Source organism: Thermobia domestica, chromosome 8, assembly GCF_964235325.1.
Source record: "Thermobia domestica chromosome 8, izTheDome1.hap1.1, whole genome shotgun sequence".
In the NCBI taxonomy this organism is placed as follows: Eukaryota; Metazoa; Arthropoda; class Insecta; order Zygentoma; family Lepismatidae; genus Thermobia; species Thermobia domestica.
In genome coordinates, this window is record NC_137461.1 from 273117221 (window position 1) to 273136218 (window position 18998).

General features: G+C 36.1%; 1 protein-coding gene and 1 non-coding gene across 2 annotated transcripts in view; both read left to right on the forward strand.

Moving 5' to 3' along the window:
• Window positions 1–18998, forward strand: part of LOC145693635 (uncharacterized) — a 1111198-nt gene that overhangs the window by 943688 nt on the left and 148512 nt on the right. Inside the window, exon 3 of the mRNA XM_081769815.1 lies at window positions 15509–15574. The gene's annotated coding sequence lies outside the window, so the exon portion shown is untranslated. The remainder of the gene's footprint in view (window positions 1–15508; window positions 15575–18998) is intronic.
• TRNAL-CAG (transfer RNA leucine (anticodon CAG)) lies at window positions 8836–8907 on the forward strand. Its single transcript has one exon. It is a non-coding gene; the product is annotated as a tRNA-Leu (tRNA).

The window sequence follows — 18998 nt, forward strand, 5'->3', positions numbered from 1 at the left end:
TATTACTGGTCAACAAATTAAACATTTGGTGTTGTTGTTACTTCAGATTCATGCTTCCTGTATATCACTCTTCAAAATGAATCAGGTTTTCCAATGATACCACATACACTCACTTCTCACAGATGGAAAATTTGGGGAGCAAACTCTTGAGTTTTTCCCGGAGTTCTAACGAAATGATTCTTTTAAAATTTGGATGGGCTAATGAGGCTCAAAGAAGTGGTACGTAAAAACGTAGCGATTATTATTTTCGAACAATATACCGGTGCGAAACTAGTGGAAAAACTCTTTCTTTAGCTTCAGGTGTATTAAACCTTGCATCTTTGTGGCTGCATGGTTAATGCGTGTACATTCTCTCTCTCTCTCTCTCTCTCTCTCTCTCTCTCTGTCTGTCTGTGTGGTCCTTAGTTCGATTCTCAGTGGAGTACTTCGCTTGGATACAAACCCAAGTACTTCGGATTCACTTTTAAAACAGTTGGTTCTGTGTCACATAGCCTCAGCTCTGGAAACGGATGTTCAACGCTAAAAATACTAAATTAATTAACTAAAATATTTTGCTTCATTATTCCATAATAAATAAGCATGCATAATAAATGAAAGGAACCGAAATCCTGAGTTCATTGTAACTCATTCATTCTTATAATTCGTAGAGTTCAGTGAACCTGCCACTCTTCAAAAATTGTATTAAATTTATGTTCGCTCCAAGCTTGAATACGCGACGCTTGTGTGGAACCCAGACACAAACAATAACTCACCAAAACTAGACGATAATCCAATCCAAGTTTCTGAAGTATCATGTTTACAAGCGAACAAATGTTTTTCCCAAAACTGAAAACTATTATTGACTAAATAGGAATTTTGAAACGAATAACCCTTAGGTTTTAAAAAAAGTTACATTTATCTGCTATTCTTGTATAAAACATTGAATAATACGATTAACTACTTTCAAGTTTTCAAATAAATGCACCAAATAGAACAATACGCATAGATAACTATAAATTATTTTATTTTGTAGAGAAGCAATTAAAAATATGCTAAGCAAGATATCAACATTGAGAATGGATTTAACCTACAATACACTTATAAAACTGACAATATAGATACTTGCGCTGACTGCCTTAAAAGTTTTTTAAATGAAAGTGTGAATATATTATATTATGAGAGATAAACATTGTAATTGGATATAAGACCTGTTGTGTTCTTTCTCAATAAATCAGGGGACGCCAAATTACGCCCTGCAGGCCAAGACCGGCTCGCGAGCACCACGTGTATACTTCGACTAACAAATCATAATTGACTTTTTGTATAATACTGACGCTTTCCACAAGATGGTGCTCGCGTTATTGTATTTGGTATTATGGGTTAGCAAGGTCGTGGCCCTTGCAAGTTAGTGTGATCCTTAGGATAAAAAGTTTGAAGACCCCGCAATAAATTAATTAATATAAGGTACATAAAAATACTCACATACAGCATCGAATTTCCGTCTAGGCAAATAAAGCAAACTGTCTAGGACTGTAGAACTTACAGGGGTTATAAAATTTTAAAAAAATAACATTTGGAACAATTTCATTAGTGGACGGCCTATCACAAGGTGATGTAACGGAAGGCGAGAGTTCTCCAGCCATAAATTGCCTAAAGCCGTAAGATGCCTAAATACAGCACTGCTGGGGCCGTGGTAGAACGGCCTCAGTGATAGAACGTTCACCTCTGGTTCGTGGGGTGCTTGGTTCGATCCCAGCTAGCATCAAGTAAACTTTGTGGTGGAGAAACACCGTTTGCGTGGGTTTTCTCGGGGTTCTCCTGTTTCCTCCCATTTTCTTTATTCTACCATTCTAGTCATTTCTCATCAGCAGCATCTCCTTTAGCCTAGCCAGCATAATCGTGGGACGTAAAACTCAAAGATTTCATTCTCTTACAGCACTGCCCACATATGAGAGTAAAAGAAAAACATAAAATTTCTAACTTCAATGAACTGCTGCGTATGACCGAGATGGATTAGTACATATTACATGACAGAAAACGAAAAACGAACTAAAAAATGTAACCACAAAAAAGAAACAAAAAACGAGATACATTATTGTAAGGGGATAAGGGAATACTTTTTTATTTTTCGAAAATTTAATTGAATAGAGGCTTTCACGCCCAGTAAATTAACAGTCCATCAGAGTGATTGCAACTAAACCATTCCCTCAGGAGCGACATCCACACAGGGCACTGGGAACGAGATTACACATATACACAGACACATTTACTGATTCCCAACACAAATATTCTCTCAACACATTCCAAATATATGTATCGTTCAAAAGCATATAACCACTAACACATTTTACATGATCAATGAATACAGGGTCATTGTACTACAAATTCCAGCTAGACCTAAGCTTCTATCAACATTAATAGTTTTAGGAATGGATTATACTGTACGAAGATAGTAGTTGCCGGGTGTTAATTGAGAATGTGGATAAATAATAGGAAAAAGAAAGTTTTCACAATCATTACATTATCCAGGTGTTTATCCTACCTGTTATGTAAGCCCGCAACACCGAACGGTAATTCTGGTTGCGCATAGGGCAGGCGTTCTGAGAAAAAAATATAGGTAAACTCTTACCCCCATAGAAAATACCCCGAACCTCAAGTCCAAGAAAAGTCTTCATAGGCGATTAGATTTCGTGAAGATTTATCCGTGGCTCTAGGTCACTAATTTGTTTCTAAATTCTGTCCACAGAGTCACAGAAAACGTTATTGTATTATTGTAACTAGTATCGATTGTCCGCTTCGCTGGGTTAAAATAAAAATTTTCAATACACAACTCTGTCTTTTATGAGTTCGGTACTCGTGAAATATGCTGTTTCTTGTGTTTAGTAGCATGAATTTAAACGGCATTGGAAGTATCACTGTTCATCTCAGTGACCCTGAAAACTATGGATTCGACACTAATATATTGAATTTTTAATATCTCCCCCTCCTTTAAGTTCTACCGTCAAAATGTAATGACAAAGACCATCCCAGGCCCGAACTTCATCCGCGTTGAAAATTTGATCGAGTTCGGTCGGATGGTTCAATCACAAATCACAAACAGAGTGACTTCTAATTTTATAATTGAGATTAAAGACAAGACTCTAAATAATATAAACATTTTTTTAAAAAAAATGTTTTATATTGTGAAATAACGGTATATTATATGTAAAGCTATATTTTCCAATATTGTAATCAGAAGTCATAATAAAGTTCAACTTTAATGGGTGGATAAAAGGAACCTATTCTTAGAATGCTCAAGTTATAGAAAAGAAAACAACTATTTTGCTATTTGTCACAGGTTTTACTCTATGAAAATTCAAAATTGAAACCGGAAGTAGTAGTAAATTTCTACCACTTCCATTTTAAATGGAGATACATGTGAAGATTGTTCATATGTATAGTATAGCGCAAGTTAAAACAATAGACCCGATTTCAGAAATTTACTCTGTGAAATCAAATAAACATATGGTATTATGAGACATGCGCTTCGAAAGGTTAACTTGCGAAGTTTAGTTTCCATGCAGTGTTTCCACTTTCTACCGTTAAGATTCAGCAGCGAGTATAAAATGAATGGCTGATATTGACTGCAACGTAGAGATGCAAAAAAGCCGGCTTTTTTGAATCGATGTTTTTTTTTCACATAAAAAGCCGGCTTTTTTGGAAAAAAAACGAGAATTTTGGAAATTTTGGCTTTTTTCATTTTCATGATTTTTTTATCTAAATAGCTTTCTTATAGTATATTCTATACTTAGATAAGAATTCCATGACCTAAATGCCATATTTCGCTCTAAAATTCACCATCAAGATGGATGGAGCACATGTTTTACGAATTAAAGCTAACATGAAGAATGTAGTATTTGAGGGCAATTTTAGAGACTATTTAACTTTATTTTAACTTTTGAGTTATCGACATTTTTTCTCTTCTCAGGATCATTTCAGTTTGTCGCCTGTGTTTCACTTCTAAGAGCTTAGTACTCTAGCTTCTAGCGCAAAAGTTAAACTTACGTTTTTCTATATATCCGTCAACGCGTACGTTTTTCAATATATCCGTCTAACCGTACTTCCACATTTCTGTTATACTGTAGCTGTGCAACGATTTAGCAATAATTTTCCGGATACAACCTTGAATACCAATTTATACAAATAATCAGTAGCGGATTTAGAAACGTACTTTGGGACGGGTTTCTCTGATTGTTTCATTTTCTAAAATCTCCTAATTTTATTTGGGAGGAGCTTGAAGTTTATGAGTACAGGCATAACTAATACTGATTTTCGTTTCGTTTATATATTTAGCGATAATCTTCCGGACACAACCTTGAAGATCATTTTATACTGAGAATCAGTGGCGGATTTAGAAAAGTATTTTGGGAGGGTTTTTTTCTTATTAATGTTTAGTTCGTTATTTTTATTTGACGGCAGCTTAAAGTTTATGAGTAAAGGCATAACTAATAGATATTTCGTTTGTTTTAGACATTCCGTAATTTTGGGGAACAGGCTTCAGTCCGAAAGACCGCCCCCCCCCCTAACCCCCGCAAAACCATCACTGCTGGTAATTAGTAATAATAACGATTTAAAAACAATAAGAAATGAAGTCAGCCAACTCACAGTACACGCACTATTTCTACTTCATAGATGAAATGAAGAAAAGTTTTGTCAGAATGGTCGAATGCTGAGTTGAATTCCGGACTTCTCGATAGAAGCGCAAAAGCTCCAGTCAATCATGTTTGTTGTGCAGTTGTATTTATCTTAACTTAAATATATTCCGTAGTCCTTTTTTTGTGTGTGTTGGTGGGGTGAGGATGGTTCCATAATGATATGAAGGATGTGAGCCAAGAACATGGTAACTAACAAATTTTCAATTGCTGAGTTACGCAGCATCAGATAGGCAGCAACGCATACCGCTTCGTTTAATCCCTCATGTATAGACTTATGTGAAAAATCAGCTTTCCGACTTTCCAAATGGATTGTGCAGCAGAAAATTTCTAATTTCTTAAAATAGTAAAATTATGGGTTACCATGTTCTTATCTCACACCCTTCATGTTCAATCCCTCTTGTTAAAAATACAGAAAACTTGAGGACTGAATAAACCGTGATGGTGCTTATATAAAACTGTAGAATTTCAAGAATATACAAAACCAAAAGCTCTAGGTGTGCAGCCTTTAAGTGTATCATATAAATCTAAGTATATTATGTTTTATTTTAATTTTATTTTGTTCCGAAAAGAGGGTGTGGAATATTTTGAAGTAAAAATACTACATAGAATTTTGCTACTTATTTGAGTATTTTTTTAAAAGAAGTATTTACTTTTAGGGTTGGCTGATTTACACCAGCTGTTTTTCTTCTTTTTTTTTAAATAAACAACTGGTTTAAACCGAAAAAAAATAAAAGGTACGAAAAATGCGAATTGTGTGAACTTCATGGTGACGTTTCCATATATCAAACCATCTGCATTAGTTTTATTTCCTTTTCACTTTTTAATCAAGGTGTCCCATGTTCAATTCTCGGTCGAACCACAACCCTTCTTTCATGCGTAAACAAAGTAGCGGTTCGGATGTCACTTTAAGCGAAAGTCTTCTCCTTGATAACCTCGGTATTACGTAAGGATGTTAAGCCTGAACATACGAAACGAAACTAAATTGTATATTTCTGCATGCCTGAATGCCTATTGTTTTATAAAGAAGCCAAGATTGCTTAAATATACTGATATAAATTGACAAAATTTATCGATTGCCTACGTAGCTTCCAACATTAGCTTGGATTGTACTTTCAATGATATGTACGCACTAAATTTGTAATTTAATACCCCAGTTTTAGCGTACTGATTATGATACGTTGACCTTTAAATTTTACATGCAAAGCAATAACAGGATTTTTTCCGTTATTGTTTTACATTTAGAGTAATGACGGGATTTTCCCGATGGCTAGGGCGGGAGTTTCTCAATTTAAGAAATTTACTGACCGGACTTCTTTAAGCTTATGTGACATCTACCAGCATAACCCTGTTGTTGCATAATAACACCAAGGCGAAACAAACTTATTTCTGTCAATATGTAATATAAATACATAAAGCAAAATATCTAAACCCAAAAAAACCTGGTTTAAACCAAAAAACCCTAGTTTAAACTCCCCCCAAAAAACGTGTTTTTGGCATTTTCAAAAACAACCATGGCTCTTGCCAACCCTGCTTACTTTTGTATGTAGGAGGTTAAAAAAAATCTTATTATATACATTGGTTAATCCTTTGGAATTCATAATGTAAATATGTTGAGAAGTAAAACTGTTTGAAATATCTTTTCGAAATTCATGGTTTATTTTCGAGGTTTTATATTATTATCGGCATCAACCACTAATTAAATGACTTTTTGTGTTGTAGAGAAACGAAACAAAATCTGGTTTATCAATTTAAAGCAGAATTTTCAAAAAAGTCCAAAATTTCCCAAGCAAAAAAGCGAAGCAGAAAAAACCGAGTTTTTTTTCCAAAAAAGCCGGGTTTTTTTTCTGAGCCCTTGCATCTCTACTGCAACGTACTGTTACGGGATATGAAGTAAGGACTATGGTTCTAGTCGCCTAAGACTAGTGGTGTAGACGCCCCCATTAAGCATATGCTTTATTGCTATGAATTTGGTATTGTTATCCCGCATCTCTTAGGTGCCTCTCGTTTCTATCCCGACAGTTAAGTGGTGTCGGAACAGTACTACAAAAGGTTTAGTAACACATAGACTATCGGCTTGATATGTGCTCTGTTATACGAGGTACTTACATAGAATACTTGTAAAATGTTTGAAGCAAATTTTGACAGTTTATATACCTTAGCACATGCAGGGACGTACGCAGGAGTTTATTTCGGGAGGGTCTAAAGCTTTTTGGGGGGGGTCCAAATACAATTTAAGGCTAAATTATATGAAAATTTCTAAAATTGCCCCTAAAAGTAGACTACATTTACCAAAAAATCGGGATTTTTGGGGGGACCGGACCCCCAGAACCCACCCCCTGCGTACGCCCTTGAGCACATGTCTCAGAATAACATATGTTTGTTAGATTTCACAGAATAAATTTCTGAAATCGGGCCCATCATTTTGACTTGCCCTGTGCCAGGTGTGTTCAAAGACTATCGAACCTTGCAGGAGACTTTCTTCAGTGTAGATGTAGAGGGGACGCGCATGCGCAGTAGTGATCCTTTTCTCGCCTGCAGAAAGAATCAGTCAGTGGCACTCGGCCAACAACTGAAGACGTGTAGTAAGTGGTCGTCGCATTTAATTTCTTTGTAAAATGACAGAAAAACTTGAGTTGCGACATTGCATCAAATTTTGCCGAAAGCTTCGCGATACCCAAGCGAAAACCATTCAATCGGATCGGTATATTCAATTTTGAACGAGAATTTGGGCATGAAAAGAGTGTCCGCGAAATTTGATTCAAGGCTATCATCGCCAAACACAACATTCCTGTGTGTTATCAGGCTCCCTACTCATCCGACTTGGCTCCGTGTGACTTTTGGTTATTTTCCCAAGCTGAAAGTGACACTAGAAGGAACCCAACTTGAGTCAAGAGAAGACATCATAGGAATGCGACGGCATGGTTGCTCACCATTCCAAAAGCTCCGTTCCAGAAAAGTTTCCAACAATGGCGGGAGCTCTGGGAAAAGTGTGTGCATTACCAAGGAGATTACTTTGAAAGGGATCAATATTTCGGATTTCCAAATCAATAAATTTATTTTTGCCGACCAAAAGTTCGATACTTTTTGAACATATCTAGTATATTGGAGACGCTGAATCGATTCAAAAAAAAAATCTTGCTATCTGTTAACGATCCTGTTCTATATTGCAGTCAAATGATTAATTTGTACCACTTATTACTAAGAGGAATCGTTTCCGAAAAAAAAAAACGCTTCTTGATATCTCGTAACGCTTTTGTTCTCATACATATTGACTGACAGACAGACGGACGGACATAGTCATTTTATAAGACTTCCAATACTTATGCATAACATAGTTTTTAGAAGTCTAATAAATGTAGAAATATCACTAAACACTAAAAGCTTTCTGCACACTCTTCAAAACGTAATATCTTGCTACTTTTGCATTGAAATGTGTGCAGAGCCATCTAGCGGCGTCATCATTTCACGTCTCTTCTTGTCCGATGCCCTTCCGTCATATGGTTGCGAAAGAAAGAACGGGGAGGGAAAGAAAAAAAAGTTTGGAAGAACGTTCAAAATCCATTTCGTAATGTTTCCATAATCATTGAAATTCAAATAAGAGCTTACTTGTTTGGGACGAGGCTTCTCCACACGACTTTAGAACTTCCTTCGAAATAAGGCCAACCAAGACGTGTTCTTCAAGTATGTAGAATAATATATATGGCAGATGTCGAAACGAATACTATATATTGTGAGTTATTATTATTATCATTATTATTATTATTATACATTTTTTTCTCTACTGTCGTTTCTATATTCGAAAATTTGATTCCCGGAACATTTGATTCTTGTATTGTACAGAGTGACTCAATATTAGTTCCCAGATTTTAAAGCTGCTAATAAAATAAAACCTTGTTGCAGATAGAAATGTATTTATTCATAAATACAAAAAGAAATTGAAAACAGTTTCTAATTCCTTTGTTTGAATTTGAAATGAAACAACTGACAATACAATTTGAAGATGATTTCTGAAGGTTAAAATTTGTACCGTAATTGCTCAATATTCACAGACATACGAGAACTTTTAGGTCGGTTAGATTATTTTTTTCAACGATGAGTCCGAACTTCTCTATCCACTGCAAGTTAATCTTATGTGAAATATCAAAATTAAAGTTAGAAGAGGGGCGCGGTAGCTCAGTGGTAGAGCATTCACCTCAGGTGTATGGGGTCCCTGGTTCGATCCCAGGTCGCGCCAAGTAAATTTTATGGTGAACAAACACTGTGAGCGTGGGTTTCCTCAGGGTTCTCCCATTTCCTCCTCCTTTATTCGTTCCACCGTTTCATTAATTTATCATCATCAATGTCTCCTTTAGCCTAGCCGCCATAACCGTTTGACTTAAAACTTAAAGACTTCATTTTTAAAGCGAAAAGCTCTTTGCACACTAATCACAGAACTGCTCTTTAAATATATATAGTCGACGAAGAAATTAAATGTCGACTAAAAGCAGGGAATTCGTGTTACTATTCGGTTCAAAATCTCTTGTCGTCGCGAATTCTGTCGAGGAATTTGAAGCTTAAAATATATAAAACGATAATCATGCCTGTTGTTCTGTATGGTTGTGAAACATGGTCGCTTACTCTGAGGGAAGAACATAGACTGAAAGTATTTGAGAACAGGATCCTGAGAAGAATATTCGGACCCAAGAGGAACGAGAATGGGGAATGGCGGAAGCTTCATAACGAGGAACTACATAGTTTATACGGTTTACCCAACATTGTTAGGGTCGTCAAGTCTAGGAGGCTTAGGTGGGCAGGTCATGTAGCTAGAATGGAAGAAAGTAGAAACGCTTTCAAAGTCTTGACTGGTAGACCCATAGGAAAACGACCATTAGGAAGACCTAGGCGCAGATGGGAGGACAATATTAAGATGGATCTCGCAGAGATAGGAATACAAAGTAGAAACTGGATGCAATTAGCTAAGGATAGAAGTCAGTGGAGAGCTTTTGTGAACGCGGCACTGAACCTCCGGGTTCCATAGGCCATAGAGTTAGTTATATATATATATATATATATATATATATATATATATATATATATATATATATATATATATATATATATATATATATATATAAAATGACGACTGAAACCAGCAGGAGAGTGGTGAGCGGAAGGGATTACCACTTCTCTCGTCTTTCCACTTACAATTCTACAGCAGACAAAGAAGTGTGTATGTGGAGGGGGAGTTATTGCGTATTATTGACAATAACTGCATTGTGAATTGATGTGCCATTTGAACACAAAAGACAAAAGAGTACGATAGTTCAAATGAAAACAAAGTAATGTTATCAATACAATTTGATACTTTCGAATAGACAAGTTTCTATCTGTAATAGTTTTTTGTTTTATTAGATTTTAAACTGTGGGAGGTATTATTTGGTCACCCTGTATAATTCTTTCAGAATCTTGTTTATTCGAATAATTATACATAATATAGAATGTCACAGTTAACTGCGGTTGAAGCAAAAACTTTACAGTTTTGTTTCATGGTGTCGCTACTGTCAGTCGTAAACGTAAATGCTCCAAAGTAGGGATGGCCATTTCTGGAAAAAGAGTTTTCCGGTTTCCGGAAATCACATTTTCCGTTTTCCGATTTTCCGGAAAATTTTCCGTTTACGTTTTCCGGAAAATTTTCCGTTTTCCGATTTTCCGGAAAATTTTCCGTTTCCGTTTTTCCGGAAAATTTTCCGTCTTCTGTTTTCCGGAAAATTTTCCGTTTCGTTTTTCCGGAAAATTTTCCGTCTTCCGATTTTCCGGAAAATATTCCGTTTCCGTTTTTCCGGAAAATTTTCCGTCTTCCGATTTTCCGGAAAACTCCGTTTCCGATTTTCCGAAAAATTTTCCGTCTTCCGATTTTCCGGAAAATTTTCCGTTTCCGTTTTTCCGGAAAATTTTCCGTCTTTCTAATTTTTCAGTTTCCGGAAGAATTATATTCCGTTTTCCCTAAAAATGTAGTCATCCCTAGTCTGTAGGAAGTTTAACCTTTTAAAGAGTTCTGGTATATTTATATACCATGGCGTACTATCGTCTTTGACCGCTTATTTAGGTTCTATAACAGGTATTTAAGCCGGGATTTTTTTTATTTTTCAAGTCAAGGATGGACCAAAGAACACCGCAGATGCGTTTTGGAACCGGATAGTCAACTTGGCGGCGCCAAGTGGTGCGAAGGGACGTGACTTTTTTCTTAAGGCAAATTTCAAAACTTTTTCACGCCTTTAGTTTTCAAGATATCAAATTGAAACTTGCATAAGGATTATGTGTAGACCTACCTTTGGGTATTTATCAATTTTTTTAGATCCCTACGTGAAACCGGGGACGGGCCAGAGGGGCGCAAGTGTTACGAAGGGGCGATTTTTCTCAGAAAAATTCCGTTTTTTTTCGATTTTCCGGTTAAGGTTTATGATACCGACACGTGGTACCGTTGGTAAGTATGCTCTATCGTGAGAAAAACGAGGTATGAACCATGATCCTACGATAAATAGTAAGGAAGCAGTAGCTGTTTGAGTGAAAGTCTAAAATTTTGGACATCCTTAAAGGGTTAAATTTCTTGCAATCTGACGTCTTTGTTACATTTCTATCTGATAATTCATTGTTAAGAGCTCTTCTTTGTTCTATCAATCTCTCAAGCATTTCATGTATGCTGTTCCACCGAGTTTTAACTTGCTGTATAAGGAAATGTACTTCCAATCCTAATAACCTTTACTGTTTTTCCAGTTCTGACGTTGCCAACCTACTATATTTAAAGTGGGAAACAATCCGACTAACAACACTTAACATTTTTTCGATTTTCTCTATTGCAAGTCCCTTAATTATAGAGAGTTTAGGGTCTGAGCAAAACAACATATGCTTGCATACGGAAGTTCTCGTACCGCACTTGTGATATTACTAGCATTGTCATAGACAATTGCATGCATTTTATCTAAAATATTCCACTACTCTGCAACATGGGCTAAGTGCTGAGTTAGGTTTACCCTTGTGTGCCTCACTTCTATTTCAATTATTTCAAGGACTGAACTTATTGAACTTAGATGGAAGCATATAGTGGGTTGTGATTGTAATATAACTTACCGTAGCCTGCGAAGCCCAGCTATCTGTTGTCAAATCAATCGATTCCGCAGCCACACTTTTCCTTAGAAAACAAGGCCTCAATACGGCGAGTTACAGTTTGCCTGGATGGTGAGTGGTAACTTGGTTCTACTTCATTCATAAATTCAAGAAACCGAATTGCTTCAACGAAAGACAAAGGAAGAAGAATCCTTTAGTACCGTATTACTTATTTTACTATCAAGCACCTCTGCTCTTGCGGAAGAACAAGGTTTAGGGTCTCTGAGATCAGACAGAATTCTTTTCTGTTTCTTACGTACTACTATGTTCCCTTATTTGTAAAACATTTTTTCTGGGATCTTTCTGTTACTTTAGATGCATTTGAGCGTGCGCCAGGTGAAGCGATAATCTGAGATATAGAAGTAGCAGCACCTAGATTATCATCTACGTTTATGAAATAATAATAATAATAATAATAATAATAATAATAATAATAATAATAATAATAATAATAAAACACTTTGATTGCATTAGGAGTTCACAATTTAGTAACAAAACATGAATGTAGAATAATAAGTAGAGCAACCCACATTATGCTTTATTTTTTTTCCAAATTATGCTTTATTATGCTTTATTATTAATTTCAATCATTGTTTTACATCAATCGTGTATAACGTATATTTACTATACATTAAATATTCTAAATATCTTGATCTATTTGTTAATATTTTATGCAACCAGTTTCTTTCATATTTAATGAACTTTCTACCTAATGCACTGTAAAGAGAGGCTTTACTCGAGTCAGTTTTTTTTTTTTTTTTTTTAATCACTTGTGTGCGCCTTAGGGGTGCATATATACAGAAAGGGAAAGTAAAAGATGCCACCAATAAGTACAGAAAGTGCTGAACTTCAAGAGGTGCACATAACATTATAGTGTGGAGTTCTTGTGTACTATTCATTGTTGGTGGAAGTTTTCTTCTTTTTGTCCTTTATTCTTTTCTCCACGTCAAAAGATTAGACCAAAAAGTTTACAAAAATAAAAATAAGCTTTTCATTGTTGCATTGTTATGTTCTCAATGATTTTGCACTGTAAATATTGTTTCTTAGAAATATTAATACAATATGTTAAACTTGAAGTTAAAGAGATTTTTTAAAGAATTGTGCTATATCTTTTATTATGTTTTATGCTTTATTTTCTAAAATTATGCTTTTAAAATTAGTTTCTTCTGGACCCTTAGACAGCCACAACCATGTTCAAGGTACCAACCATATGTGTAAATAGCTATTATGCTTTTTATGCTTTTGTATGCTTTTGAGTTGCTCTAATAATAAGTAAAACTTTCAAATGCATACAGAATCATAGATAATAAGTCAGCATTGAGAACTGAATTGATATATCGATAACTAGGTGGAATCGTCCTTCAGTTTAAGAGAAAGTAGCGGAAAAAGTTACGAAGAGAATTATGTGGAATAGATCATTATATGAATAGCTGGCGCTAGTTTCAAGTAGTGCTACATACTATGGTATTTATCTCAATAGTACCGGTATTTGGAATTTGTGACGCTTATAGTTGCAAGATGGTAACACTAGGGTCAAGTGTAAAATTGAATTACATCAGTAGAATTGAATTTATCTTAGGGTTAAAAAGTCTATGGCACAGGTCGGATGTAACTGAGTAATAAACTTACAGAAAAAAAAAAAAAAAAACATCGGGACGATAGGGTGCTCGAATCGAACATCGGCCTTCTGAGTGTTAATCCGATGTTCTAACGCCTGAGCTCAGTTGGAATACGTAGTGTACTCCCGCCAATACTACTGCGTGTGGATTCTATAGAATCAATCTAGGGCGCCAATTTCTCTGTAACTTTGGGGATCCATTCAGATGCAGAAGGTATATATGAGGGTTTTAAGACAAACTGAATTCAAATTGTGCAAAATATTGTATATTTATAAATAGAATGCGGGGTCCACATGAACTTTGAGGGGGCTGCCCCCGGCCCCCCAGGATCTGTGACCTTGACAGATCACCGTGATCACGATAAGCAATGAAGAAATGGTTGGAATATAAACATACCAGTTGTATTAATAACACACTGCCAGCTCTACTGCCAGAGTTCTGCGCTCAGGTACACGCATAATCGGGGATTCCCCGAAACACACGCATGATGGGAATTTCCCGGTGCAAACGAATGATCTGCAAGCCCTCACGCAAACAAAAAAAAGTACATGATTAAGCAAGTGTACAAATAGATGTAGGAGGAAGGAATGTTTCGTCGCTGATTATCTCGACCTTTTCTCTCCTATCCACTGTTAAGTTTGAGTTGCGTTTCTTTAGCACTAGATGGTGAAGAGCATTGCCTCATTTACAGGTTGTTTTCGCGTAGCATTTTTCGTTATATTTCTTAATGTAAGACGACCAATGTCACTATTCCAAGTGAACATTTTCATTTTCCGGAAAATTTTCCGCCTTCCGATTTTCCGGAAAATTTTCCGCCTTCCGATTTTCCGGAAAATTTTCCGTTTTCAATTTTCCGGTTTCCGGAAAAAATATTTTCCGTTTTCCGTTTTTCCGGAAAATGTGGCCATCCCTACTCCAAAGTTAGAGATCTCGTTTTATTCCAATAGAGATGTTGTTGTATATAGGGCCTTGTCTAGTAGCAAGCGTGAGCGTCTTTTGTGCACCGTGATGATAGTGTTGCTCACGAGAGCAAAAACAAAATGCATGTCCTGATTTTAATTCTGTTTCGTCTAGAAGTTACCAGAATACTTGCACGTCACGAGAGGTCCATGAAAGTGTGGTATAACAATATTTAAAGGATATTTATTATTGAAGTATTCTATGCTGTGTAATAACTTGTGTATTTTTCAACGTTGACAAATGCTCTTTATTTTTATGAACCGTATTTGAGATCTAAGACGTGACTGAACTACTATTGCCCTGGCCCGTATTTAGGTAAGTGCTATTCTGCGCTTGATCATAGGGCGGCACAATTTAGGGGGCGGCCAAATTTTGGATTTTATTTAAGATTCACAATAAAGTAATATTTAAAACTGCAACCCTCAGGGTCCCGAGCAAACGCGACAAAATATGATCATGTGTTTAATTCGCTCTAATTACAGTACTTACTAATTAGCTAGCTTATCTGATTTTTTTTTAAATCATCCTCTCCCACCCCCACCCCAAGGGGTGAGGATAAACTTGACCATCATGAAAACTGACACCGTTAAACTCAGCGAACTCGAAAACTATGACTTCAACACTAATTTCTGTCGTTTTCGATTACTTATAAAATCTCGTTCCCTCCCTTGGGGAGTGGAGTATGACCTTAAAGTTGAATTGCATTAAAAGTGTTACTATTCATCTTAGCGATCCCAAAAACTGTGAATTCAATTCTAATATTGGTCGTTTTCGGGAGGGCGGCAAATTATGTAGAGTACAGGGTAACAGTCTAAATACGAGCCTGCTGTTTCCCAGGACACTCATGAAAATTCTCGTTTCGAAAACTAGACGAGATTTGTCATGTTTCTTCTCTCGTCTCTAATTTAAAAGGGCACTTCTTACACTTAGACCCTAATATTAGCTCGAAGTTATTTTACTTCATTGCTGTCAAGTTGTTCTAAGACGCCACTGCATGTTTAATTCTAAACATAGGTAAAATATATTTGATAACTGGTAACTATTGCAAATATTGTCGATAGGCGTCACAATCATTGGCCGTTTTTAATTTTATTGTTTTTTTATTTATTCCAGGACAAGATTTGGTTTTTAGCTTCCACATCTTTGCAATATTTATTCCGAGGCTTCCACTCACTACAGGTAAGTCTTCCTTCTACATACTAATTTGTTTTCGTTTGTTTCATTACAAGTTTCATATGACGATACCTTAAAGTTCTAAATTAGGTAAATATTACCATATTTCTTGAAAGTTCTTATATGCAACAGTTCTTCTTAGCTGGCAGTCCTCAGATTCAACTAGACTTTTTTGAGTGAAGATATAATTTACGTACTTTGGTTGAGTCTTTTTTCCTATTAACAGAAAATAAACATGTACAGCGTGTACAAGAATAAATGTACAATCCTTCCCAGCGAAGCAACTACGTTAGTTGCCGCCCGGACAAAAGCTCACCTTAGCGCCCCCAACCAAAATGATCCCCGGCTACACTAGATATTGGCATCACACTAATTCTCCTATTCCATTTTTTCTTCAAGTGGTAAAGTTTGATTTCGAAATTGCACCATATAATTTAATTTTTAGTACAAGATGAAACACCAAACTAATTAGTGTTTGATTGCCAAATAATCTGAGAGAAGCATGCTTGATATATTCTTATAGTCTAATCATAACTGTAAATCACAATATTTTTGGAATTATATCGGGATATGCATATGTGTAGAATGAATCAACAGTCTGTTGCTTTAGAATAAAATATTTAATTATGACAAACATTCAAGCTGTTGTCTCGAGTATTATATTTGGCCATTTTGCCAATCTCTTAAATCGATGTAAGTTAAATAAAAACACAAAACACTAGAACTTAAATTTAACTTTGCGAGCTCTCTTGGTTGCAAATGTTTTTACAACGTTTTCAAAAGATATAGTTGAAGCTAACTTATGCTCTATGGATATGATGCTAAGGTTGGAGTCGCTGTCCTGTTAAGTTTCCGAGGTAATATTTTATGATCTTTAGTTTGTTAAAACTCCTTTCCATGCTTTATAGTGAAAATAAATATTTGCCTAGTTTTGCGCCCAGGGCACGAGCCCCATTTGCTCTCCCTTAGTTATATCACTGACCCTGTCTAATCGTACGAAGTAATATGTTAATGTTTATTTTTCATAACTGCTTAATTTGTGGCGCGTAAAAAATAATATTTGCAAAAGAAAGCAGCAAGTCTCACAGTGTAGAAACAGTGGCGGATTTAGGTTCCTTTCGTCCCTAAGCAATTTATGGACAGAGACTTCTCACCCGCTACTAAATCTATCTACTCCATAATACAGGCACGTAGCTAAGGGGTACCCAAGGGGGCTGAGCGTTCCTGCAACTATCTCCAGCCATTCTGAAATTTTCAGTTCTTTGTTGGTACGTATATACATATACCTATAAACATTAGTGTAAATAATGCTTCTTCTCTATACTTTCCACCTGAATATCAAAATTATATTGATTATTTGTCTAGGTTCCTGCAACCGGAAAGTTATATTCCTTCTATAGACGATTGGATTCAATCGCACATAACAGGAATTGATTTTGATATTCATTCTACAAACACTTGCTGGGAATTATTTAACTTTGTGGACCTACACAATTTAAAAGCGCTAAATAATATTAAAAATGAACTCGGCAGAACGTTAGATCTAGTTCTTGTAAATATCAATGATATTAAAGTGGGATATGAACCTCAATCAATGGTATCTGAAGATGCTTAAATACTGGAGCGATAATATAAATACTGGACCGATGAACAATAGAAGAGACTCTACATCGAGGAATTTTAATTTCAACTTTTCAGTTCTCAACGTCAGATGTTTGTGTATCGCTCTTCCTAAAGCGCTTTCATTCGATACCAATACCAATACCAATATTAGCGTAAAACACGAAAAAGGGATTTTGTGGGGATGATTTACAGGGAATCAAGTTACAGACTTAGTTCAAATCAACAGAATAATGGAGAAAAAACGTGTACCACAACATTTAAGTGTGGTACGAAATTACATTAAGAACGCGGATTTTGGGCGTCCGTAACTTTGTACTACAACAAGATAAAGATCCCAAACATTCTTCCAAGTTATGCAGTAGTTATCTCCAAAACAAAGAATAGACTCCCATCATTATGAAACTGGAATAGCCATCACAGACTCAGGATTTGTCATCCATCGAGCTCTTGTGAAATAAAAGCACAATAGTAGGCAAGGGCGCCGATCCTGGGGGGGGGGATCGAGGGGGCCCCAAAAGCTCATGCGGGGCCCCCTGATTGTATTTATAAATTTACAATATTTGGGATAATTTGAATGTAATTTGTTTTAAAATCCTCATATATGCTTTCTGCATCTGAATACCCCCCTCCCCCCAAATTTACAGAGAAATCGGCGCCCTTGATAGTAAGTGAACACATGCCAACGAATCCTGAAGATCTTGTAAAATTTTTCAAAGCTGTTGGAGTCGCATAGTTTCGCAAAAGTTGGATAAATTGATCAAAGAAATGCTTGGGATTTGTAAAGCTCTTATCAACGCTAGGGATCGACATTTCGATCAATATAAACTTCCTTAATAAATCTGTCGCAATGGAAACAGGATAATACATTTTCATTACCTTATGAGATCAATGATGTTTATTTTGCAAAACAAGTTCAACAAACAGGGGTTTGTATGAATACTGTGTATTTTGTTTGAAAAATTCTAAAAATAAATAAATAAATAAATAAAAATAAGTAGTGTGCTTAGAGCTTTGACAATGACTATATATATAAAACTTTTGAGTTGAGTTGATTTTGAGTGTAACGTCCCTTTCAGCAGCGAGGCTACACGAGACGGAACCTATTGATTAACATGGAATCCAAACCACATGAGCTCCCGCCGGGAATCGAACCCGGGTCTCCCACGCCAAAGGCGCTTACGCTAACCGCTTAAACACAAAGGATATAAAACTTTTTATTCGTGTACGCAGATAGTGAATTTAAAAAAAATGTGAACAAGAAAGAGCTCAAAAAAGAGGGAATATAGTATATTTGCTTAAATCTTGTACAGTGAGCTTTCTAAACATAACTGTACAATACTATTTTGTGGTAACTTATTAAGAAAACGTCGTAACATCGGGATCACAAATGGAACATGTTGTATGTAAGTAGAATCGTTTTTGGCATAACTGTACTAAAGGGAGGATTGAGCCGGGTCAACTCCGCCCCTGGCTACCTCACTACATTGCAGAGAAAGAAAATATCCTTATTGTCATTATGATTTACATGAATCGCCATGTGTATATTCGGATTTGTCGTTGTGGGATTAGTAAGACACAGTTTTCGTTCTATTTCTGGATCTTCTGCACCATTTTGAATGGTTCTAAGCTAAATACCTCTAACGCTAAAGAGCAGCCGTTTCTACCCTCCTCGGCTACATGTCCAGCGCCAGAGAAGCCAGTGTAAGCCTAATGGGTTTTCCTGCTAATCCGGTCAGAGACAGCTAAGGAACGAGGCAAAGTCCGGATGTTGGTTATCGTCTTATGCCAGGAAAACCTGTTACTATTA